Raw genomic sequence first — 27,118 nt, forward strand, 5'->3', positions numbered from 1 at the left:
CTGAACGGGCCCCGTGGCCTTAGGTGCACTCTCTTAAATGTTTGTTTCTGCACCTCCAGCCGTAAATCCCCCCACGTCTCACCCAGAATCCCGGCTCGCCGCCTTCAGGCTAATTGCCCCCACAGACTTACAGCTCGCCGTAAAACAAGTTGGCATTCATAACGACTGAACTCAGGCTACTTACAGGTGCGTGTCTAGTAGGTTTAGTTGGACTTCCACCCTAAGCAACCGTTGCGCAGTTTGTTGTTTTGTGTCTCTGTTTGCACGATTAAGGCTGAACATCCTTTATCCGATGTCCAGCCACTTTAATATACTATATATATACTTATTTAAACAAATGTCAAGAGTTTTTCTAGTTTAAATAATAATTTTGATGATTTTTCACTTCATTCATTTCAGCTGCTTTTTGTGCAGCAGTATTGTAACAAGATGTTTGACCATAAAAGCATGCATTGAAGGTATTAATCAGAAAGTAAAAGATCCAAAGATAGGATACTCACTGTATAATGCAATATGCACAATTAATAAATTCAAGTGCTCTGTCAGAAGCAGCCTTGGTAAGTCTATTAAAATAAGAGCCTCGCTGCTTTTTTGTCCTGCCCTTGTAAATAAATACATGTTTTTATGGCAGCGGTCGGAGTCGCCTGTGCAGCAAAACTCACCGACTCTCCGAACCGTTCTCTAAAAATCCTCCAGGTGTATTGAACTGGAGAGTGTCTGCGTGCCGGAACGGCCACGCCGTGTTTACTCGTCTTTCCATACCGCTTGTGAACCGCTCGTTTCCTGTTAAACACACAAACAAACATAGCACACAAATCCCCGCTCGCAATTAAATGAAACCGTAAAAGATAAGCAGAGAGGTGTGACGACACATACAGAAAAAAAAAAAAACAGAGATAGGGAGAGAGTTGTTAGACGAGAGAGCAAACGAAAAGTGACTAACAGGGAGAGAGAGAGAGAGAGAGAAGCGCAATCCCATCCAGAGATGCAGAGATGATGTGCGTGAGGATTTTCCAGTGAACGGACAACAAAGCCCAGCACCCCGATTTGCAGGCTAGCCATCGTTGTGGAAACGGATTAGTGACCTAAATCAGAGCAAGGTCCCTCCCAGGTGCAGTCTGTGGTTGTGTGTGGGTCCGTGCACGCATATTTTTGGCTTCTTGTGTGTGTGAGTGTGTGTGTGTGTGAGTGTGTATGGGGGGCGGTATATGGGGCAACGAGTATATGTGTGCATATGCATAATAAGGTTTCAGGTTTACTGTGTGCATTGTAGTCAGCATATTGCTGCATTGGCAGAAGCTGTGTGCGGTGAATACATTCTGCATAGTAAACACCTAAAGGATGGGTATATATGTTTGTATGTGTGTGTGTTTATAACTCTACATAACTTAATTTATATTTTTGAATTAATGTGTTTAGACAGATGGGTTTATGAATGTAGAAGAATATGAACATATGCAGCTTTATTGTTTCCAGAACTAGTTGCAGGTGTAACAACCTATATAATAACCTATTAAAACGTTGGGTTAAAAATCAAGTTTGATATATTTCTTGACGTTTAAAGCTTCTCTGCTCCAGTCAGGGGATCACTCAGATACTAAAACAATGAAAGAGTTGTTTCCCTCCGGTACAGAATGCCTGTATCACGACTTGACCACGTGTGAAGGCGTGCTGTGGTTTATAGCGTTCACTACTGGGAACATGATACAGTTCACAGATTCTGAACTACAAAGGAAAAAAAAAAAAACAGTGGAGAACAAAAGGTTTTTAAGCCTTCTGGCCAAACGGCAAAATACAAAATGCACAGGAAGGTTTATGACGCTTTCTCAGTTTTAACCTCCAAATAAAACCTTCATGTAAGACTAAATAAATCACTAGATTCACCTGCGTCGGTTATTTCAGCCACTAGCGTTCACTTGCTGCTGCATTCTGTCAGTAGTTAGCTGCACAGTAAGCTCACGGCTCTTCAAGCCGTAGTCCAGAAACTGCAATTTAAATATTGAATTTAAAAATAGTTTTATGGTCCTACAGAGAAAGCAGAATGTAAAACTGCATTTTACCCTTGTTAATGTGGTGACTGGGTCTCCATGAGAAAGACTACCTAAACGCAGTAAATGCATGTATGTAGTGCATGTGTGACTCATGGGCGTGTTAAGTAGAACTTGGTACAGAACTCAAGGACGGTACATGTCTGTGAAGGTTCTCAGTCATCCAGGTCATGGTATATCCAAAAAAGGTTAAAAAAAGGCAACTGGAGTTTTTTGAGACGACGTTTCACCACTCATCCAAGTAGCTTCTTCAGTTCTAGGGGACTGGTGGGAAGTCTGAGGTTTAAATAGGAACTCCTCCTGAAACTCGCTTGTTATGTTAACAACCACAAACCAGTGCAGCGAATTTTCATTAACGATTGGGTACTTACCTGTTGTTGAGGGGGCACTGTTTTTTGCCCCGGTCCTCTTCCGTATGAATGGTGCTCTAACGACTCCTGTCCGTCAGAGGTTCCAGTATCAAGGTGTGAATGAGGTCGAAACTTCTTGAGGACAGAAGTTGAAACTGTATTGTAGATAGATGGCAGATTAGAGGAGGTGGACTCAGATTTAATCTGCCATTTATTTACGAAACCTCAAACTTCCCACCAGTCCCCTAGAACTGAAGAAGCTACTGGGATGAATGGTGAAACGTCTTCTCAAAAAACTCTACAAGTCCAGTTGTCTTTTTTTGAACCTTTTTTGGTACATGTTCACCTGGAGATTAAAAATGTTCACCTGGCTCCTTAGTTAGCCTCCACGTACCACCACGAGAAGACAGGTGAGGAGCCCAGTGGGTTGTCGCAGCAAACTAGCAGTGGTTCATCAAGTGTGTGGAAATACTTCACTAAAGATGAAGCCCATACTACTGTGACATGTCAGTCCTGAAATACAACAAAAGTACTACTGCAATGCATCTGAAAAGGCATCCCCTAATGCCAGCAGAGGAATGGGCCTGTGGTAACAGAGAGAAGGAGGCTGCACATCAACTAAAGTTATTAGACCTTTAGCTGCAGTACACGGAGAAGGCTTCAGAGAAATACCCGGCTACACTGTGGAGTACTATTAAATGCTCCTGATGGTGCCCATTTTTATAGGCTATACATATCTGCAGCACGCAGTATTGATAAGCTTGTGTGTTTATGTTCAGTTCTGTTGTGTTCTATTGGCTGATATTGCTTGCTGTGGTTGTAGAGCGTGTTTTTTTTCTTTTTCCTTGATGTCAGTGAATGCACCATGTGAGAGATGGAAGGTCAAGAATATAGATGTCCTCGCTGTAAAGCGTTATTTTCTACTGTGTTTTTATTAGTGACGTCATCGACCAGTCAACGTCGATTTTCACCACATAATGGTCGACTTTGAAAAATTCAGAAGTCGTTCGACCCCTGGTTCCCACTGTGAAACATCCATGGACTCAAGTGGTCAATAGTCTAATAGACGTACTTTTTGATTATGGTGATCCATGTGGGAAATGCCAGGGTGTCCTTACCTGTCTGTGTGTGAGTGCACGTCAGCGAGAGAGTGTTTGTGCGTGATGGATGTTGTGAGGACAGAGAAACGGGTTTGCTGGAAGGAGAACTGAAGGGAATACCGGCGATTAAACAGAAGCCAGGAACGGAGGGTCGGATGGACTCCAGTGTTTTGCTTCAGATGCAAAAAGGGCTTGCAGTTAAAGTCTGTCTGCTGCACAAATATCTCATCTCGGTAATTAACAAACACAAGTGTATTCAGATTCATTTCCCTGGTGCTGTGGTCCTTGGCACAGTGTGGGGTTTTCTCCAGGGTTTCCACCTTTTGTTGTGTTAAACTAATTCTATTTTTTATTTTTTTTTGGTCTGAAATTCCAGATAAATCTAAGTTTGATCGATAAATAGTGGCGTTAATAGCTCCATTTGGACTCTCAGTTCAGAGCTTTTGAGTTTTTATGATCATAAATGGCCTTTTCTCAGCTTATCGCTTTGTTGTGGGTAGCTCGTCAGCCGCTCTGTCGAGTCTCTTCATTGAAATTCCGTTCGTATAAAACCAATTTTCATAAACAAATCCACGTTTATCGGAAAACTGCCAAGAAAAAAAGAATTAGACGTAACGAGGAAACACTAATAGCAAAACTATGTGCGAGTGTGTTGTTTCGTTAGCATATCTGTCACGGCGGTATCCACTCGGTGCGACTAAAGCATGCTTGATGATTCTGCTCAGGCAATTATAAGCACTTAGTTGCAATTACAGGAATACCGTGGCCCTGTTAAATGCTGGAAAAGTCAAACATGAGACAGGACATAATAAGATTTTCATCATTTAACCGAAACGAGCCTAAACCCAAACCCACATGACTAACCCTCATGTGTCATGGCCTAGGAGAGATAAGATGTTAATCAGTGTGCCGGTTGCATGCAAAATGTGCAGGCTGTGCAGGATTCTTGACATGGATCTAATCATTCGTTGCCATTACTAGGTCGTAGCATCTACAGCAGGTGACGGCATGTGTGTGGTCCACTCCCACTCAGCATTATTGAGTGTAAACCACCAGGGGGTCAAAGAAGGGACAAATCAACAACCAGGTTTCATGGCGTCCATAGTTTGCATCAGTTGTTGAGCTGCAGCTAAATGGAGCTTCAAATTACAGAGGGCGCAGGGCAGATTTGAGATGATATCCAGATTTTCCAGTGCCACACTCAACATCTAAAGAAGTGCCGCGGCGACAGCTGAACGCCGTCAGGCTGGTGTCACGGGAACAACATCCATCCGAAGGCACCTGACAGTTTTACAGCGTGTTTTTTCGACCGGGATTATGTCAGTTGTCCATCTCTGTCAGCTCTGGAAGCCAAATCGCTCATAGCTAGACGAGACGCGCAGCGACGCCAAGATCGTTTGGCGCTGCTGCCACCTTTTCACCTGTTTGACTGCCTACCGCGAGCCCTGCCAAGAGCGTGAGCCGACGTCCTCTCCGCTCAGCTGCCTCTACTCAACCATCAGAGGCGGCGGAGAGGAGCCGCGTGATATAACACATTTATTTGTAAAGACTTGTGTTTTGTGACCGGTAGGATTCAGGGAATTACGAATGCCGGGTCATCTATACCAAGTGTCAAGCGCGAGGAAGCTGATAAATGAAGAGCTGGAGCCTCACTCAGCGCGAGTCAAACGAAAAATGACTCCTGGGATTAAATATTTCTGGCTTTTTTTTTTTTTTCTCCTTTCTGCGTCAGTCATTGCCGCTTCTTCTTGTCATCATCTGAAATGAAAGCTGAACGAGAGTGTGGCCGTACAGCTGCAAGCCTCAGTGAGCACAGTTCACAGGGAAGGGGGAGCTGATGGAAGGAGAGTCAGGCAGAGAGGAGAGGCGAGATGACGGCTGTGAGAAAGAAAGAAAAAATAATAAACTGAGCGAAAGGGAGAATGGGAGAAAGTAGCTGAACCACCAGATCAGGATCAGATTTTAATCCGTCAATTAGGCCGAGTGAACAGAGAGATGTTCCCTGACGCCCCCCTCGGCCCCCGGCCCCCAGCCCCCGGCCCCCCTCCCTGCGTCTAGCTCATTTTCTCTTTTCTCCTCCTTCCTCCAGTGGCTCTGTGGAATGTGGACTCATCCATTAGACAGTAATACAATGTCTCCTTCATGTCCTCTGTGACGGCACAAATTAGCAGGTTTCTTTTTTTCTTTTTGGGGACGGAGGGGGGAGTGTTTTGTCTTCATTTCTTCATTTTTCTCACCACATTTTGTTAGAAGAAGCAAAACAGACAGACTGTCACCAGGGGTAGTCTTACATTTCATGTCAGGTTAGTTCAGGTTCACGTATACGGCGTCAATATTAATCCATGTCGTCTCGAGATGCTTTGCAGAACCAACACCCTGAGAACCAAAGAGCTGGCACTTACATGATGACGGCATTTTTTAATTAATGCATCAACTGTTTTCTGAGTAGCTGATTAATCGTTTGGTTAACCACTTAAATAATTAAAAAAAAATTCCCTCCTCAACTTTTATTAATGATGGCATGATATCGATGAATGATGGACCCGACTTGAAGGTTCAGATTTTTTGGTTTAATTAAGAAAGTTGGATTATCCTGTAGACGGTGAACATTCACACTCATGCAGCCAATTCCTGATCGTCTTATAAACTAGCATTCATGTCTATGCAAGAGGAAACCCATCAGACACAGTGACGCAGGGGTCGCGTTAACCGAATATTTTCCGTCGTTGACCGTTTTTTTAAAACTGTGACGGAAAAATCTGAAGGCAATCCGTCATTTTAACAGATTGCAATTCACACGCCTGGCCACTTGGTGGCGAGTGACGTTATTAATCGTCTCTTGTCTCTAATCGCAGTTTTCATTCCAAACATCGCAGAACTTTTGTCAGTGCACGATTTCCTGGTACACCGATTATACTGATGCACACGTTGGAGCCATATTTATGTATGTCCTGTATATGTATATGTCTACGTCATTGACTGTATATATACTAGGTCTATGTCTATGTGGCTAACGGCTACCAAAATGGAGGAATTGGATGAAAGCACGTTGCTAGGACTGATGGAAGGCGAATTTTATTTTAAATAACTACCTGGTGGAAGCCTTGATAAAAGCAGAGTTTTGTGCAAAACACTTCAACCCTACGGTGCCATCTAAGAGCTGTTAGCGCTAGCATTCACGGTCCGAGTACGGACAAGATGTGTCGGCAGCCCAAACTTTTTTTTGTTTTACTATTTAAAGTCAATACTGTTCTGAAAAAGTGACGGGTAAAAATAGATTATGACAGGATTTTTATGACCCTGTCAGTCAAAATGACAGACAATGAAAAAGTCTAGCGCAACCTCTGCAGGGACACTATAGAAACGTCATATGCAAAGTGTTCACAATGTGACGCTAACCACCGCTAAAGGTTGCTAACACCCACTTAGAGCGACATGCTCATGGGAATCTCTGCTGTTGAGTTGTGCACGTCTATATGCGTGGAAATAAACCGCTTATAACATGTGAATCCACTGGAAAGCATCGCAGCCGTGCTAGCTAGCTAGCTAGCATCTGCTCTCAAGTCTCTGTTGAGTTCTTTCCTCAAAAACGATCTGACTAAACTCACTGGACGAGTCTCAGCATATTTTTTGGGCATTTTTTAATTTTTTTTTGCTGCTTCCTTCATTGAAATATCAAACGAAACAGAGTTGTCACGCCGTGATGAGGATTTCGTCCACTCCTTTCTTGAAAGTCGAAAAAGAAAAGTACTGAACCAGTTTGATCCTGAGCGAACGCCCTTCTTACCGAGGAGTTTCGGAGTGATCCCGGCCTATTTCAGGTTCAGCTCGACACGCTGCTAGCAACTCGGCATTAAAGAGCTGACCGCAATTTCTCAGAATCCGAGGGGGTTAACATATTTCATGCATTCTGCACGACCAATACCGCTAGGATTTGATGTGCTCGCTCGCTGAAATAGTCTGCAGCAGCCTTTGTTCTTCTGTTTGTCTTACACAGAGAGCGCAGAGTGCAGAGTGCAGAGTGCAGAGCACAGGGGTCGTGGACGCCGCTTCACAGGCCTCCTTTGTCGCCAGTTGCACCAGCCAAACCCCAATTAATTGGTCTTGGGTCTAGTATGTGTCCCTGAAAGTAGCATAAGCCGATCCCCCACAACAACGTCACACACACAAACACACACGTCTGGCAGTAGACTTCCATGTGAAGTGACAGCAGGGTCAGCGTTGGCATTTTAACTGCTGACCCATTTGTCTGGATGAGGAACATTCTCTTTGTCTAACAAACACACACGCATGTCGGGGAGTGCACGTCTGCAGCATACAGAAACCTGCTGATACGAAGAAGAAGGGTTTAAGACGTAGTTCCACCGTTCACCGAGTCTCATATTTACCGGTGAGGATTACATTTTCGAGAAAGAAGTTAATTCTTTTTTTGCTGTGAGCGTTGCATCTACTCACGTTTACTACTAAACACGACCAGTGCTGATGTGTCAGACTCGTAGTGTGGTAGCGGCTGCCTGCATGACCCCCGGGGTGCATTGCGTCATATTCAGTGGGTTCAATCGGTCTTGACACAATTAGATGGGAACAATTGAAAACAACAATAGAAGCAGGTTACAGGAAGGCGGCGTGTCTCTCTGCGTTCCTCTCTCTGCGTCCAAATGCGTCTTCTGTAGAGCTGGTGGAACATGTACCTCGGGGGAAGGAGCACGCATGTGGTTAAGCTGTCTGGCTTGCAGGCCTGTGCAGTTTAGTCGATTCGCCTGTGGCCAACCAGCCACCAGAGGACATTAAATACCTGCACAGATTCCTACTTTGTGGATTAAAATCGTAAATCGTTTTAACTTTTTATGTGCAGTTTATAATTTGTGTGCACGTTATAAAGTGCATTTAAAATGTCACTAGTCAGGACGAATCGGTTCTCCTGACTAAGAACAAAGCCACCTGCACTCGCTGACTCGCTGTCGACCCGAGCCGAGCCGCCGAAAAATACCACCCGCTAGCGCACGGGTCCAACCTCCACCAGAAGCAGACCAAAGCCTCTGGGCATGCCGCACCTTTATAAAGGTATTCTGGAGAATATCCTGCACAGTATTTATAATAGCGCTGGATTGCTGCAATAATAATTACATATATTTTCATAAAGCTAGCGTATGAGAGTATTAAAAAACCAAATTTAGAACAGATTTTAAAAAGCCTGCAAACCATATGCACTTTTATATTTCTTTATCAACTTCTTTAATGTATGTAGAGTTGATGCGGTGTAAAAGTGGCGACTGAGAGCGTGCATGAGACCATGTCCTCTATCTAAATGTGCAATAATAATTTGGTGTTCAGCATTTGTTAGACTAATCTCTTACCCTTGAACTACTGTCTACCTGCACAGCAATAAATCAACCCGGCTGTGTGTGTGTGTGTGTGTGTTGCGCCCAAGAGTGAGTGACTGTAATAAATCACTTTCCACAGGTTTCCTCCAGTGCTCTGCTGCAGTTCACTGATTATAGAGAGAGAGGAGAGGGTTGAAGCGGAGCGAGGGGTGGGGACGAGAGGGCAGGTGAAAAGGGGACGAAGAGAGAGAGAGGGAGAGAGAGAGGGGATGTGTACGGACCCCGCTCTCATCACAGGAGTCCTCGTTAACATACACACAGACCCGCACCCGTGCACACAGTTGGATGTAACAGCTGGAACTCCCTAACCTTGCCGGTGTTCGTGTCTTACACCTGAGACCGGATCCCGTAACCCCGTCCGTCCACTTAGTCCTCTGTACCGTCCGCTCATTATTTCTCATGTCAGTTCAAAACGCGCACCTGTTCCGGCGGCGCAATCTGTCTTATAACTCCGTGTCGCATATACATTTATAATAACCTTGGTTTTATTTATAATAGCTGAGTAAGTATAGAGTGCATGCAGAGGAACTCTAGCCACATCATCATAAGTCTGCATGCTCATGTATTCTGACCATTATCTGGGTTTTTTTTTTTTTTTTTTGTGGGTGAGGAGCTGGAGCACGGTGCATGTTCGTAACGAGCACAGGCTGAATGGCATGTGTCACATGTCGCAGCCATTCAGTGCAGCATGCAGCTCCAATCAGGATAATTATGAGTTAGTGAAATGCAGACGATTATTTCTAATGGTGATCCGCATAGTACCATCTGTTCTGCTCGGCTGAACACACACACACACGCACGTACACACTCGTACGTCCGTAAATCACATCTCTGAGCGCGCACGCCGTACGTGCATCGCGGACACACACTGGGCACAAGTCAGGAAGAAAGAAAGAAAGCTGGTGGGGGAAAAAAAAAAAAACGCTGAGCGCAGACACTGAGAGATTAATGCTTCCCATTGACAGATGAGCGATGGATTTCATTTCATTTTGGTCAGTGAACGCATCAACTTCACAGCAGAATTTGAGAAAAACACTAATCTGGCGACCGGTCTCATTGCAGTGCTGCATTGTCAGGCCTCCACACTCTTATTTATTTATTTATTTTTCGTGGCTGTGGCTGAAATTTGCAGTGACGCACCTTAAAATCGACCTCCATCATTGCAGACTACATGTCCACAAAATGATAATCATGCACTGATTTTAGCCTGTGTCTAAACTGCCCTTAGCATTAGTTATTATAAAGTATTAAAATAAAACCTATAATTCAGAAAGTAATCCCTTAGTGTTTCTGTTGTACGGCAGCTTTAAAATCTCATTTTTCCCTGTAACATTAGAATAAATGCTGCAAAACTCAAACTTTCTAATCCTTACAATACAATCTAATTAGTTTTGCACAATAATAACTACTAGATTAACCATAAAATGCCCATGTGGAATAGGTTTTAACATTAGCGCAGGGACCTATTTAGCGGCTTCTCAAGGTTTCACTCAACAAATATATGCAAATGCTGTTAGTTTACAGTCAATGAACTACCAAAGCTACCCGACTGAATGTCTTCTACGTCAATCAAACCAATTCTCCCGTGTTTACCTGGCAAGTTTGCCTACACTGGTGAATTTGCCAGTTGCGCGTGCCTGCAAAAGTATTTGGTTGCCAGTCTGGATCCCCTGATTCGATTCGCTCTCCGTGCTCTGCCGGCAGCAGGAGGAAAGAAAAGCAAAACGCTGTTGACATTTAGGCCGACGTGAACCTGTGTGACATTCAGTGTGCTATAACATACTAATGAGCTGATATAAAATGAAGACGTGTTGATGGAGCCTTTGTATTCCGACGCTGTAAGACGACAGTGACACTGTGAGCTTGATTTATTTATGGACGTCTTTGTTCTTGGAGCGTCTGACTCTCATCAAATGCGCCGTCTTTTAACTTTTGTTCTATTATTTAATCTTCCAACCTGGCTAACACCTGCTCTGCATTGGTTTACCTAAAAGAATATGCGATAACAATTTTCGTACACGGCTGGAATACACCGATCAGGAATATCATTACGACCGCCTTCCTAATATTGTGTAGGTCATGGGCCTTCTGAGGGTGTCCTGTGGTGTCTGGCAACAGAAAGCTGTTAGTGGGGGGGCCTTTGAGGGGAGGGCCCTCTGTGGATCTTCCCACAGATACTTGATCAGTTTGGGATCTAGTGAATGTGGAGGCCAGGTCAACACCTTGTGCTGTTCTTCATGTTTTTTTGAGTTGTTCCTAAACCATTTTAGGGCTGCATCCTGCTGGGGATGGCTGCTGCCATCAAGGAGTGTCATTGCTATGGGGTGGGGGGTGGGGGGTGCCTGGTCTGGTCTAGGTGGGTGCTACATGTCTAAATAATGAATGCCAGGTCCAAAAGTTTCCCAGCAGAACAGTGAATTGTCACAAGATGTCATTTTCGATGTTATTTACTTCTCCTGTCAGTGGTTGTAATGTTGTGGCTGATCTGTGTATTTCTAGAGAGAGACGGTGGAGAACACACAAACACACAAACAAACACAGGGTGTCTATTGTCCTTGTCCACGTCACGTTAATGAGTCACTAATTCCCTTCCCCGGTTCCACGGGCAGCGAACAGGTGTCCCTCCGAAACAGACGAGGGAATTCTCGACAGATTACTGCAGGGGGAAACACACAGGACGTCCAAATTAAACACTCTCCAGCTCTAATGGCTCACATACGTTTACTGCATTTTGTTTACTACTTTGTCAATATTGCTCCAGCTCAGTGTTAATAGTGCCATCTGCATACACTTACACGGTGGGTTTTTTGTATCCCATCGGCTCCGGTGCGACGGATAGGGGAGGTGCGCCGGGGACCAGAGGGGATGCTCGGAGAGCTTGTAAGATCAGAACACACACACGCATATACACACACACGCCCGCGCAGAGATAGACTCGACTTGGAGGTCACTGTCAGCCTCAAGGCAAAAGCAGAGCAGTCACTCAGGACCTACAGAGGAAGTGTCTGAGTGTGTGTTATTGTGTGCGCCCAGGCATCCTTGTGTACGTGTGACCTGGTTTGTCACTGTGGCAGCGCTTTCGCATTATTATGTGACGGGGACTGCTCCTTTTTGTAGCATGTTACACACACAAAAAAAAAGCACGGCTGACGATGCACAGACACACACACACTTTGCTCCTCTATGAGCAACGTGATGCAGATATCACCCCCCGGCCCTCGGGCGCATCAGGCTGCTCACTCCGGCCATGAAAATGGATATGGTCTCACTCTGTTGTGTCGAAAATGCAAAAAATAAAAAATGAAAAAGGAGAAGCGGATGCAACACTCACAGAGACAGAGACCCGGACAACGGACATGAAATGAAAGCTTGACTGTGGGATTTCTCAAATTTTGCATTAGCAAAATAACAGCCCGTGGTTCTTGAATTAATTTGGGCTGTGAGTGGCGGAGCTCTCTCCTCTCTGAGTGCGTGATCTAACCACAGGGACACTTTCTCCACTTTTATTCGAGCGAGCTCCGTCTCACAAGTGAATAATGCTCGGTGGCGCCGTTTTAAACTGTAAATGTGACTAATATTAGATGTGTTATAATCTAGTGGAAGGGTAACCTGGGAAAAAATGGAAACGGTGTAGTGGTACTGACTATTATTAACTAAAAAAAAAGATTCGGATGAAACAGCTTCTGGGAGGCTTGAAAGAACTGACACTAAAACCCTAAAACACACCATATTACACGAGGACAAAGACAAAGGTCTGAAATGAACAAATGCGTGTACTGGTTTGATTTATGTCACAGAAGAAAACATGAAACTTAAGCTCAAATAATAATGGCCGTGAGGGGTGCAGAAGAAGTCGAAACTGCCAAACACCACAGCGTCTTGGCCGGAGTCCCGGGCTGCGGTGCCGCTGGCTTGGACGGGCACGCCGATTACTTTTCAGCAGAATTTATGGCGTAAAAAGCCAACTCGCTCTTGGATTCCGGGGGCTCAAAAAGTGGACTGCTTTCTGTCCTTACGGTAGTGCCAGATGCTCTGTGAACACGTGAGTGTTTTTAATGCGTGGCCCCGACTTCGGTCTGGGGGTCGGGGGAGCAGCTGAGTGGCTCCTCCTTTCCCTCTGCTGGATCACTGAGTCACTGAGCGAATGAGTAATTAATGCAAGACGGCGGCTCTAGCAGGTTCGCTTTTTGGGTTTGAGGCATTTCCGTGCTCGGCCCGAAATGTGTGCAATTGCAAAACTCAGTGTAGCTGTAGAGACTTGCAGGATACGCCGCCCAGGCATAACATTATGACCACCTTGTGACTCATCAGAGAATGGACATGGGCCTTCTGAGGGTGTCCTGTGGTGTCTGGCAACAGGATGTTGTTAGTGGGGGGCTTTTGAGGGGAGGGGCCTCTGTGGATCATCCCACAGATACTTGATCAGTTTGGGATCTAGTGAATTTGGAGGCCAGGTTAACACCTTGTGCTGTTCTTCATGTTTTTTTGAGGTCTAGGTGGGTGCTACATGTCTAAGTCACACGAATGCCAGGTCCAAAAGTTTCCCAGCAGAACACTGAATTGTCACAAGATGGTCAATGTTATTTATGTCTCCTGACAGAGGACCCAAAGGCAGGGGGGAGGGGAGGGGCCTCTGTGGATCGTCCCACAGATACATGATCAGTTTGGGATCTAGGGAATTTGGAGGCCAGGTCAACACCTTGTGCTGTTCTAAATGTTTTCCTTTTTTAGTTGTTCCTAAAGCGTTTTCATGTGCGTTTATCTCCCGTCATAATGTCATAATGTTTTGGCTGATTGCTACATAGTGATAATTAACCCCCCCGTTTTCAGTCGGCTGAGATCAAACTGAAGATAGCCAAGTAAATCAAACGTCAGAGTTGCTAACTGAAGCAACTATCATCCGAATCACTCCCAGACTATAAGGCAGAGGTATCTGTTGTCGTTCTGGAGGAGCTCGACAATTAGCTCACGGGGAAACGGGACATCTGTGACGCTGATCTCACCAATTTTCCACTCGTCTCCGGGAGATTAGGAGATTTGGTTGTCTCGCTGCCGTGCCGTCTCCGAGGAGGCCGACAGAATGCGTCTGCTGAAAGAGAGGGTAACTTATTGCGCTCCGCTGTGCCGCTCCCTGCGGACGGGCCTAATTTATACCACACACGCTCAAATGATTCCTCCAAAGGCCACATTAGCAGACAAACACAGGGTTGCACAGTGTGTGTGTGTGAGATTGTGTGTTAACGTGCGCGTATGTGTGTGCGAGGTTGATTATACACCTGAGAATCTCATGGAAACATAGTGATTACTCTACTTCTCACCCCGGCTATGTAACACATGTTATGCTAAATATTACAGCGTGGACAAGCCTTTTTTTACCCATTCTAACAGTGTTCCTCTCAGACATGATATATATTTTTTTCCTTCACCCAGTGGTAAAGCAATCACACGAGCGCAGACCTCTAAACACACTTGAAATCGAATCAGAAGACCCTGCGGCAATAAAGTCGTCGCAGCGGTGGTTGAGTTTCAACTTTTGTTCTTCGCAGTGTGTGCAGGAGCGTGCGACGGGATGGTTTTACCATGCGCCTTTCCATCATTACGGCCCGTTTGCTGTAACCGCGCCCGTGGGACGGGGTCCGGCTTAGCGCTGGAACCAAAGACTTAGGCGGAGATAATGAAGGAGGGAGAGCGAACGAGAGAAAACTGACTGTAACTCACTTAAATTTGAGTCTGTCGCTCTTTGTCTTTCCTTCCTCTCATTTCACGTTCATCTATTTTTTAATTTTTTATTTATTTTCCTCCAGGGGATTTTAAATGAACATCTAACGACGAAGTGAAATCCTCTCCCAAAAAAAAAAAAGAAAAGTAAAGAGGAAAGATGCGCTGTTTGTTGTTTTTGTTCCTTTCTCAAAAAGTATGTGTGTGAGATGAGAAGGATTTATGTGTGTTTTTTTTGGAGCGGCTTGAGTTTTTGTTGTGTAGAGAAGAAGAAGAGGAGGAGGAGGAAGAGTGAGAGTGCAGCCCTTCATCCAATTAGCATGTATGTGATAGCCCGGCTTAACGCTTTGTTCGTGGTTTAATACACGCTCCCACACATAAACTGCCTGTTTAGCAGGACTCTGACGATTAACTACGTACACATCATCCTCCCCTCCCTGGCCTCCGTCTCCTCCTTACAGACTCTCTTTTTTTTTTTTCAGCATTTGATTTGTGGCGACACATTGAGGAGTCTTTTTTACTCCCACTGTTCTTTGTTTTGTTTTTTTTTATACTAGGAGTACTCCTGCATGAGTTCTCAGTTCTCAGTGTTTCTATATATAAATGCAATGACGCATAGAACCGTCTGGTTTAGGAAAGTAGCTGCTGGACGCATTTTCGAAGTGAAACTGCAAAAAAAAACAAAAAAAAAACGCTGCAGATCCGTTCCTGATGTTTATCCTGACCTGAACTCGTAGGAGCCAGTCAATGCATTTATATATTTTTAATTGCCTCCGGTCGATCAAATAAAGCCTCGTCGCAGGGAGCACTGCATGAACGAACTGTGTGTGTGACTTTGACGATTAAAACGTATATCTGCTACTATGTGTAGCCTCGGGTGTCGCTGGCCGGTGTGAGGTCATGCAAAGGTGCAGGACCTGAGGCAGCCGTGCATTTGACGCATTTGTCAGCTGCGTAGTTTGACTCTGTTCTCTGTCGGTTTGCAGTTATTTCCCCCGTGCACTCTGCTGCAGAACGCGGTGGAGGTGCCTGCTCAGTCTTTTTCCTTCAAGCTACCAGACGTCTCGGAGCTTGAGGGTCCTGCTCTGTACCTTAGCTGTTCCCAGTACTGCACTCCTATGGATAGATATATCAGATGTTGTTCCTGAGATCTGCTGGAGATGCGCCCCCAGTTTGGTGTCCTTATCACTGCAGGAAACACTGTCGTCTCCACCTTCTGCATCTTTTCCAGTTCCTCCTTCAGCCCTTGGTATTCCTGCATCTTCCCACCTTCCCTCTCCCTGATTCAAGATTCAAAGAGCTTATTGTCCCGTGCACAGTGTAGAAATATGTTTCCCTGTACAATGAAATACTTCTGTTGCCGTCCACCCAAAATGCTTAACAATATAAAATCTTAGAAGTGGAATATAACAAGACACATATTAGGAGCTGGATGGCAGTGGGGGGGGGAAAAGGACCTTGTCCACCACCGCCTGTACTATATCTGGTTGCTTAACTACCACCAGTTAGTCAGCTTGCATCTGCACCTCTCATGGGATCTCGGCTCAGTCATCCTCCGCTACCTTTGCTGGGTGTCTAGCATTCTGACCTCGGGACCTCCGGTCCATACTCGGCATAGATGTTTCTATACTCCAGCGCCTTAAGAGGAGATAATCCGTCATTTATCCCACTGTGGGGAAATTTGCAGCGTTGCAGAAGCCCTGATGTGGTGTCCCGTGTGCACCCTGCTGCTGGGCGCTGGATTGCATTCAGGGTCTGCACCTGTAGGGTCACTTCTGGTGAGGGTAGACCTCTATTGATCTTGTACTTAGAGCCTGCTCCTGTGTTGCCATGATTACTGCCTGTGTGTTTTATGTTTCGGTCCAGTCTTTCCTGGATATTTGTTGTTTCATCCTGGATAGTGGCTCTGACGCTCCTTCCACTTAGTTTTCAACCTCACAGAGTGCTGGATTTGGGGTGAAACCCTCTGTGCATTATAATGATGTCAGTGCCCTCTATAGCCAAGATCTTGTTATATATATACGTTGCAACTTATCACATGATTTCCGGGAGTTAACACACGATTAACAAAAATGAATCATACATTTTTTTTGTGTCTGTTTTCCTTCATCCCGGAGGGGCTGTCTGCTCCGAGTTACAGTATGTGCCTGATCCGGTTGTAACTCAATTCACATTGACAGTAAATCCAGATAACTTCTTTTTCTTCTTTTTCTGTTGTCTGCCCGCTTTGTCCAACGCTACCGCCGCTGCTTTGACCACTCCGGGGCCAAGCCAGGGTCATAAAAAACAGAAAGTCTGGGTGTAAATCGCGCGTCGAAAAAAAAAAAAAAAAGTCCCCGCTCCTCGCCCGTAGCGCGAGAAGTGGACGCCGAGATAAAAGCCTTCCCTCTCAGACGTACGGCTCATTAAAGCACATATGCGCTGTAGGCACAATATGCAACAGAAGGTATTGAGTGTGCAAACATAATGAAAGCACTGGAGACAAGCCTTACATCTGGAGATATTCTGTCCTCTGATTGCAGCCTCTTAGACATAATCTCTGCTTCACTTACTGTGATCACACGGCGGCGTTTTCTTCTTTTCTTCCGTGGTAAGAAACTCCATCCGCCAACAGTGTAGTGTCGGCCAATAGTGAACTGCTACTAGTCCTGCATGTGATGTGTGTGTGTGTGTGTGCTACAAGTAATGGCACGTTGAAACTGAACAACATTTCTGCAGAATATTAGAGGATGATGGAGTCATGAACTCTTGTTGTGACTATACACCGGTTCCTGACTGTCTTTAATGCGACGTCGTTGTCGAGGCCTGCAAAGAAACAGTCATCGATACTCTGGAACTGAGGTCCAACTTCTCCCTCCTGGCTGACTCTAAATCATGTTAATAAGAGGTTTAGGGTTTGGAAAATCTATTTTTTAATTCATATCTACTGTGATCTGAAAGATTCATGAATTCCTCACAACATTATTTTTTTTTTTTTAAGGAATGCACACCATTTCCTGCATCTTCTCAGTCTCCCTTGTGCCTCCAAAACAGTTGTGGTCAACACCATTTCCTGTATCTGCTCGTTGGAAATCTCGCGAGACTTGGTTTTGCGCGACAAATCGGCACGAAATGAGATTAGTCCACGTGCGAAGCACGACAGGAGCAGACGTTAAAGCGGATTTAAAAAGCATGACGACGGAGGAGAGCTGCGTAAGAGCCATAGAATTATATTTACATTACGTAATATAACTAAAGGGGAAATATCACAGATCTCTGAACTAGTTAGACTTTATTCATCCACAAGGGAAACTGCTTGGTCACAGTAGCTCAGTTGCACATAACAGGAAAAAGCACAAGTAAAAATAAAAACAGGTGAAGATAGATAAATAAAATCAAAATAATTAAATATTTAAAAAAACTAAAATAGTATAAGAACTTGCATATGAACAAATGTACAAGAAATAGAGACAGAAGTAAATCTATATTATACACACAGGAAGGATTAAAACTAAGATGCATGTAACTGTAAAATTGTTTAGAAACATCTCTAAATGAATTGATATTGAATCGAATGAAATGGGGACCATGCGAACTGGGATCAGTTGAACCAAATTGAACCGTCTCCTCCATGTTATTGTTGTTTCCCCCTCAAACGAATCTGGTGCATCGAGGCTGAGACGGAGATCGTCTTGCGGTGTTTGCTGTCAGAGATTTGATCAGACGCCGGAGCGACCGCATCGATCACCATCACTATCAGTCGCACGCTGCTGCTTCAGTAACGATCGGGGAAACATTTAAATCTGCTTCTCCTCTGACCGGGTCATTTTAGTTCACCCCTCCTCCTTTGATCTCAAGGGAACCGCTAAGCTAACAGCTTAATAACCTGAAGCAAAGAAGTACATTATGAACATGTTTACTTTTAAATGAACTGAAACATTTTATGAGCAAACTGAAATTTCTTAAGAAAAACATCCACAACTCTGACTAAGACCCTCAGAGGAAAAAAGAATAGCCGTTACTTTTATTGAAAAATTTGCAGTTAATGTACCTTTATGTAGTTTTTTGCAAATTCATCCCATTGGCCCACACTGGACCCTCAGGTGGGCCGCTTTTGGCCCACGGGCTGTATGTTTGCCACTCTAGGTGTAGGTGTAGGTGTATTCAGTACTTTAATTGGCTTTTTTTTCCTTTCCTGTGCATAATTCCTCCAGAGAAAGTTTAAAAATCAGAATCAGCTTTATTGGTCGAGTATTTGTGCACATACAAGGAATATGACTCCGGTAACTTTTGCTCTCTTGTACAAAAACAAAGGAAAGAAAAGTAAAGGATAAGAGCCGATATATACAACGATCCAGAAGTTTGTACAGTGAGTATATACAATTAATGCAGAGTTATTAATTGATGTTGATGTGAATGGTCTCACACTCTGTGACTGCTCAGAGTTCGTCAGAGCGACAGCCCGGGGCGGGTGGTTTTGGCGTACAGTGCTTTGTGACTCTGGCCCGAGGGGAGGAGTCCAAACAGATTGTGTCCGGGGTTTACTGGCCCGCTTCCTGACCCTGGACCGGTACAGGTCCTGGATGGAGGGAAGATCAGCGCCAATGATGTTCCCTGCAGACCTGATTGTCCTCTGCAGTCTGTCCCTGTCAAATCTGGTGGCAGGGCCAAACCAAACCAGTGATGGACGTGGTCCGGACAGACTGGATTATTGCAGTGTAGAAAATGATCATCAGCTCCTGAGGCAGGTTGAACTTCCTGAGCAGTCACTGTCAAAATTCGGCAACTTCCTGATTTGCATTAAAATGTAGATTTGGCTGCTGATGATTTATCCAGGGAAAGTTTGCAAAGCAAAGTGAAACACACCTACAACGCTCACTGCTGGGGGTTGACCTGTGACAAAAGTTCACAGGAGAACAGAAAGAAAGATAAACCGGAGAGAGAGAAAGAGAGCATGAAAGGAATCAGGGAGAGAATAAAGAGCAGAGGGAGCTGCTGCAGGATCGTACAGCAAACAGACCCGTGCGTCTGCCAAAACCAAGCCAAGCAGAGATGAAGAATGAGGAGGCAATGTGGGAGCCAGGTGTTCAAAACATACAAATACACATGGAGGAGCGCTCACACCCTCGCCGCCTCTGCAGCAGCTGGCCGAGATCTAAGGTTGCACTTATTTTGCGTGACAAGGCTACCGGGTTAAAAAGCTCCACAGATTTGTTTTCCGGAGAGACGACACAAACCAGCCACTGCTAAATCACCCAGGGCCCGATGTCTGACCCTTAATCCGTCCCGCTTCTGTAAAGTGTCTCTCGCGCTCCCTTCAGACAAGTTTTGGAGACTTTAATAAACTCATGATGCACCGAAGCGCAACTTTAAGATAATAAGATAATCCCAAAGCAAACGAGCCGCAGACGGATCCGTCTCTCGGTCGCCAAGTCGGACCCGTTGTGTATTTGTTTGGTCGTTTTTCTTATTTTGCAAAAGAAAGTCTTACTCCCAGCTGTTGTCGTCGATATATCTGATTGCGTTCAAACCAAATTAGAAGAATTTTCTTTCAGCTCTGCGTCTGTTTCCTCCAGTTGAATTTCTACTACAAACCACACCTGAACACCAGGGTACTAGGAATACTAATTGCGTCCTTTCTTCAACATTGATTTCGGCGATGGTAGATGCAGGAGATACACTTAAAATAAGCGAGCGTTGTCAAGGATTCTGTGCAGTGCTCTTCAGTCTTTCTTCCCGCGTGTTTTAAGTGTATCCTTTCCTCTGTGTCTCATCATGTCCCGGCCTCTGTTCTACCTTCTCAGCTTCGTCGTCTCAGGCTGAGGCATCTGAGGCGGCGTAGACAAAGAGGTGGGGGTGGGGAGTGGAGGTCAGTCAAGGTACGGGGGGAGGGGGGAGGAGAGCGTGTACCACCACCGCTCGACGTAATGCTTCATCCACCTGATTCCCATTAGAGGATGCCGTGTATCTGTCAGGTTTCATTTGACTTTGTGTTGAGTGACTGCCGAACGCGAATGATTGATGTCCATTACGTTAACAACTCTGTCCTCTGATTGCAATCGTTCTCACAAAACAAACCCAAAGCGATCGGGAGCGAGCGAACCTTCTGAACGTCTCATTGCTGCAGACTCTGTGGCTTCAGATCAGACACTGAAATTAATCTTCTGATTTAAATCAGCTGTGATCTGAAAGATTGAACATGGATTCATTAATTCCACACGGTGATGGTACAAGACGCGACGGCAGCTACAGCTCTGACGACATGACTCATCAGAGAATGGACATGGGCCTTCTGAGGGTGTCCTGTGGTGTCTGGTAACATGATGTTGTCAGTGGGGGGTCCTTTGAGGGGAGGGGCCTCTGTGGATCATCCCACAGATACTTGATCAGTTTGGGATCTAGTGAATTTGGAGGCCAGGTCAACACCTTGTGCTGTTCTTCATGTTTTTTTTTTAGTTGTTCCTAAAGCGTTTTTGTGGCTGCATCCTGCTGGGGATGGCTGCTGCCATCAAGGAGTGTCATTGCTATGGGGTGGGGGTGCCTGGTCTGGTCTAGTTTCCCAGCAGAACACTGAATTGTCACAAGATGGTCAATCCAGAAAAGTTCAAAAACAGGCAACTGGACTTGTAGAGTTTTTTGAGAAGACGTTTCACCACTCATCCGAGTAGCTTCTTTCGTTAATGGAAATTAGCTGCACCAGTTTCTGGTTATTAGCATAAGCAAGTTTTTCAGGAGGAGTTCCTATATAAACCTCAGACTTCCCACCAGTCATCAAGAACTGAAGAAGCTACTCGGATGAGTGGTGAAACGTCTTCTCAAAAAAACTCTAAAAGTCCAGTTGCCTTTTTTGAACTTTTCTGGATATACCATGACCTGGATGACTGAGAACCTTCACAGACACAAGATGGTCAATGTTATTTACTTCTCCTGTCAGTGGTCATAATGTTGTGGCTGATCAGTGTAGGATATATTATTTACCAACTAGAGGTAAAATATTATAAACTGCTCTTGAAACTGAGATCTCTCCAAATGAGTTGATATCGAATCGGAATCAAATCGATTCAGGAAATCATTGGCGATACTGTTATTGTTGCAGTCCTTCTGATCGTTTCATCTCTGCAGACTCTGGCTTCAGATCAGACACTGAAACACATCCCAGTCTTTGAAGCGTCAAGCCGTTCCACCGGTTATTCCTTCACGATGTCAACTCGGCCTCGTGTCGTTCCCTCTAGGTCTGCGTCTGGGGACGCGCCGGGGCGTACACAACCTATCCATTTCACAGACTGACTATTTTATTGCAAAGTTATTTTTACTTTATTGATCAGTGCTGTAATAAAAACAAAACAAAAAAAAAAAAATAAAATAAATAATAAAATATATTGTTTTGAGGCGAACCCCCGAGCTCCCAGGCAATCATAGTTGAGCTTAACACCATTTCCCCGCGGAGCAAACTGGACAGCTGCATGGGACCTTTGACAATCACAATATCTGCCTCTGACCCATTTACTAGCACCACACACACACACACACGAATACACACACTAATACACACACAATTGCACGAGTTAAAGTAGGCAAGGTTTAGGATTTTTTTCTTTTTTTTTTAGCCCTAAAAGAATTTTACTTTCTCTCTCTCTCTCTCTCTCTAATCCCAGTAACAATGCATTCTCCTCGAGTGTCTTTGATATGGAGATTGACAGAGTCCACGGTAGCAGGCGAAGACAGACACTATGGAGCCAGACGTCCACAACAACACGTTTAGATTTTGGGGGAAGAAAGAAGTGGAACATTTACATTTAATATTAAAGATCTCGCCTTTTCATGCTCGTGACAGGCGGAGATAGTTTAGCTCTTGTGCGTGTGACTTGCACAGAGAAGACGTGGAGCTTTATGTGTATTCTGATAATAATAATTAAACTTAGTTTTGTTTGGTGAAGGTGTCGCACATTGCAGTGCTGTGTTTCAAACTCGTCCAACGCTATCCTGCTGCTCTCGAGTCGACGCGAGTGAAATACCTGAGCGCCACACGCGAGAGAGTCGCTTGCTTTGTTTCCTGCGTGTGTTTGTGATCTTTTATTCCTTAGGTACAACGCCCACGGTACATTTTCAGCTTTACAGCTCAGAAGTGTCCAATTACCGAGGCTGAAGATTCAGTCCTACTGTAACAGCGGGCAACGGCGACGGAGGGAAACGGTAAACACGGCTGAAATTGGTTCAGTTATAAATTCCGCGTCGGTTCGGGTACAATCAGGTCAGCAGCTGCAGTTACAAAGCGGTTTGAATTCCTTTCAGTTTCCGGTCTTGCCGTTGACTGGGCTCCTCTCTGTATACAATGCCAGGTGGGGGTGGTGGTGGTGGTGGTTGGGTGCAGAGGAGAGGTTATTGCAGAATTAAGTTAAGGCCCATCCGCCTTGGCAAAATGTCAAACCAAACTAATTGCATTGCAACACTTGGAATAATTCAGCCTGGTGGCCGCAGCATAAATCTATAAGGGAATTACATTATTTTGCAGGTTCAGTCTTTTCCATGTTCCTCTTTTCAGGGAATAATGTGCAGCCCGGCTCGTTCCTGCGTCGTCTCTGATTTCATTCTGACTCACAGCGTGCCGAACCACACGGATCCAATATCAGTTCAGTTTGAGATATTTCAATTTCAAAACGATTTCACCTAAAACTAAAAGTAATGCCGTCGTTGGTTCTGTTGTGGGTTTGTGGTATTGCCACAGTCTTCTCCATCTAGTTTTGCATCTTTCGTTGTGTCTTTGCTTTTGTGCTGCTCTTCTCTGTCGTCATGATTTTTTAAATCTAGTCATCTTTCAGTCCTGACGCTGCTCTCAGGGTGGAGCTTCCATCATGTCCTGGATATTTTCACATTTGTACTATCTGTCCATATTATTGCACCTTATCATTTATCAATCCTATGTATATAGTGTTTACTTCTATTTCTATTATTGGAGATTTCTACTTATGCAAATATTGTATTTTTGTCTTTGCTTAAATATTATTATTATTAGTAGTAGTAATAGTAGTAGTAGTAGTATACGATTATTATTTTATTTTATTTTATTTTATTATTATTTATTTTATTCTAACTGTCTTACACCTATATTCATTTAATTTTTATTTTAGATCTAAATCTACTAAGCGGGATTTCTATATTGATACATAAAATGTTCGGACGTGTATTTTAAAAAGCAATCCAAAAATGTTATAAATCAAAACTGGATCTTTCAAATCAAGACTGATTTGAATCATAAAATCGATTTATTTATTATTTTATTTTTTTAAACCCAGCCCCATCAGATATGTCCAAGTGTCAAAAATTTTCCATCTATAAGGAAAATAAATCCTGAAGTCTGAAGAATAGACGGAGAGGTGGAAGGAGATTAGGAGGAGATCTGGACTGTTGTTGGGTTTCCTGAATTTAAATTAAGGCTATAGCGTGGTGGTAAAGTTCATGACGCCGTCGTCGTAAATGTCACCGACTGTTTAGTCGACTGCTGCGCTGACTCTGGAAAGAGTTTTAGAAAAGAGAACACTTTACTGAGAAATGCTTTTTTAACAAAAGTCAAGCATCCTGGGGCGTGTTCGCGTACGGCACCTCGGCGGTTGTGCGTTTGTGAGCTTGAATCCAGGCCCTTCGGCTCGGTACTTTAAGAACGAACCAGGAAATGATGGTTTCACACACACAAATACACAGAAAAGCACATGGCATCACTTGTTCCGTGTACTGGAGGGTTATGTGAAAATAATAGCTCTGTGCTTGGAGCTAGCAGAGACTCTACCAGCCAGAGACCTTGAAATACTAAACATATAATTCCTCAGTGTGGAAAAACGCTGCTAGCTTGTTTGGTTTGATTCGTTTTTTTTTTCTTCACTAAAGCTGTTCACTGAGAGCCAGTAAGCTCTTACTGGCTCTCAGTGGTAACTACTCTGCGCTTAGAATCCATAATGAATGCACCATGTACCACGTATGTGCGTGATGTGGATGATTCCACTGTGACGTAGAGAAAATTTGATACTGAGCAGCAGATATGACACGAGGCTGGTCGGTCCATTCAACGGTTGAAGTTCAACAGATTCATTTGGTAAAATAAAAGGAGTTAAATGTATGACGTTCCCCTGGGTTTATGGCTTTAAGGAGGTGATGCAAATGGACGCCGAACACTTCATGGTGTCCATATGTTCCTTTTAACGACAGCAGTCAGTGTAACAACTGAACTGAATTACTTGAACTTTTGAACATTTCTTCTCGGTTCGTTCGACAGTTTATTGTCTGCGTTTCAGGGGGGTTGACGTGGCATATTTTCAGACTGGTGGGAGTGTGCTCGGCGGCACAGTGGAGAGGTGGTTAGCACTGATGCCTCACAGCGAGAAGGTCCCGGGTTCGAATCCATTGGCTGACTGGTTCCTTTCTGTGTGGAGTTTGCATGTTCTCCCTGTGTCTGCGTAGGTTCTCTCCAGGTACTCCAGCTTCCTCCCACCGTCCAAAGACATGCTGGTTAGGTTTATTGGTGATTCTAAATTGGCCGTAGGTGTGAGTGTGAATGGTTGTCTGTCTCTCTATGTTAGACCTGTCCAGGGTGTACCCCGCCTTTCGCCCGATGACAGCTGGGATAGGCTCCAGCAGACCCCGTGACCCTTAACAGGAACAAGCGGTTTCAGAAGATGAATGAATGAATGGGAGTGTGCTCACCTGTGTGTGCTCACATCTGGGCGGAACTCTGCCGTCCGCGATACAGAAAGCAGAAGCGAATTGTGAACGGGTTAGGGTTAGAAATGTCATTCGTCAATACACAGGATAAGACGTTACAATCCCTCGTGCCAGGATCCCATCCAAAACACCTTTAGAGGCCCCGAACAAGAAGATCTCAGATACCTGTCCTAGTCAATGGCCGTATGCAGCATGTCATTTCAAACCTACAGTCAATGCATTATGAAATATGAACCAAATAACAACAGGCTATTTAGTTTGTTCAATAAAAGAACAAGTGTTCTACAGGAAAGATAGCCTTAAATAACTTCCGTTGTGATCTGGTGCTGTACACAAAATAAATCTGAATTGACCATGAAGGACATCTTATTCCTGAGAGCCATCGAGCTCCAGTGTTGTCCTAAAATTAGTCAGGCTCACTGATGGCTTGATACTTGATGTTCCTTCATTACTACAAACAAACACACATACAAAAAAAAATAAAAAAAATACTCCAGAGCAACAAATAATGCACCATCGGATTAATCCACTTCTTAAGTTGTTGAATTGCGCTGTTTTCATGAAATGCTGCAAAGCCCCGCGCAGGAACACAACTAAATGATGTGTTTGTACCGTCGTGATGAGATACGCACCGGAATTAGACTGTGCCTGGGCTACAGACAGGAAAAAAGGACTGATTTGATCTTTAACTAGTTAGATAATTCTCCTTTTTTTATATATATATAATAAATACTGGGTTTGCTCGCTGGCATTTCACAGGCACGGGTGAAAAATATTCAATATTTCAAGGATTAAATTAAATGTAGCTGGGCATCGTAATCATGCGCTACATATTTTTTTTTTTTTTTATTGTTATTTTTGCCCTAGGATTTAATTCTTGTCAGCATTATGATCACGTTAATTAATTTACAAATTCAAAAGCAAATCCCATGCACGCTTGTTTAGAAACCGGCTAAAGCGTCTCCAGAGGATCAGTCCAGGTGAATCTAGACAGCCCTGGACGAGCCAGTCGACCGTATCATGTATTTAATAATGTCCACATGTAGCACTAATCCTGTGTTGTTTTCCTTTCTGTTCCCGACGTCGCTCTGGGGGGAGAGACAGATAGTGGGGGTTGGGTATTTAATAGAAAAAACGCCACAAACAGTACATTTGATTTTTCTATCTCAGCGAAAGCAACAAGCCAAAAAGCCATTCTAGTAAATAATTCACCAGAGACTCATGTCATGTTATTCTGGATCTGTTTGCATCGAGCTGCCGTACTGTGGTTGGAGCTGGAATGTCAGGGTGAGATATACGGCGGCTGACTTGAAATGACAGACCTGTCTGTATTTTATTTAGCTCACCTGGTAGAGCAGGTGAGGCTGTATTCCCTGCTGCAGCGGCAGGTTTGATTCCAGATTCGTGCGCCTCATGCTGCACGTTGTCTCCTCTTTTCTTTTTGCCCCATTGCTTCTTGTCTCTCTTTTCTGATAGCAGTTCAATAAAGAGCAAAGACGCAACTTTAGAAAAATCTTTAGTGTGTTTCTCCTCCTGCGTTTGAAAGCAGCTAACGTAGAGTGACCTGGTGAACAAAAGGAACGGTGCTTAAGAAAGGTGAACTGCATTCATCATCTCTGCAGAAAGACAGCAACTATTTTCTGCAAACGGCGTGCAGACCCGACGCTGTGTCTCAGTTTCTCGCCGCTCGCTCGCAAATGTGAGATCAAGAGATTCAGAAAGAGACACAACACGGTTTTATCTGCAGAGCCAGCAGCCACAACAAGCGCCGTTAATGAAGTGTAATTTCTCTCTCATTCCTTTGCTTTTGAACAACTAATTACATT

At 44.4% G+C, this 27,118-nt stretch overlaps 1 protein-coding gene across 2 annotated transcripts in view; it reads left to right on the forward strand.

Annotated features, from left to right (window-relative positions):
• The window catches only part of tenm3 (teneurin transmembrane protein 3), a 222,162-nt gene that overhangs the window by 17,644 nt on the left and 177,400 nt on the right, over window positions 1-27,118 (forward strand). The gene's annotated exons all lie outside the window — the stretch shown is intronic.

Source organism: Chelon labrosus (assembly GCF_963514085.1).
Source record: "Chelon labrosus genome assembly, chromosome: 2".
Classification (NCBI taxonomy): domain Eukaryota; kingdom Metazoa; phylum Chordata; class Actinopteri; order Mugiliformes; family Mugilidae; genus Chelon; species Chelon labrosus.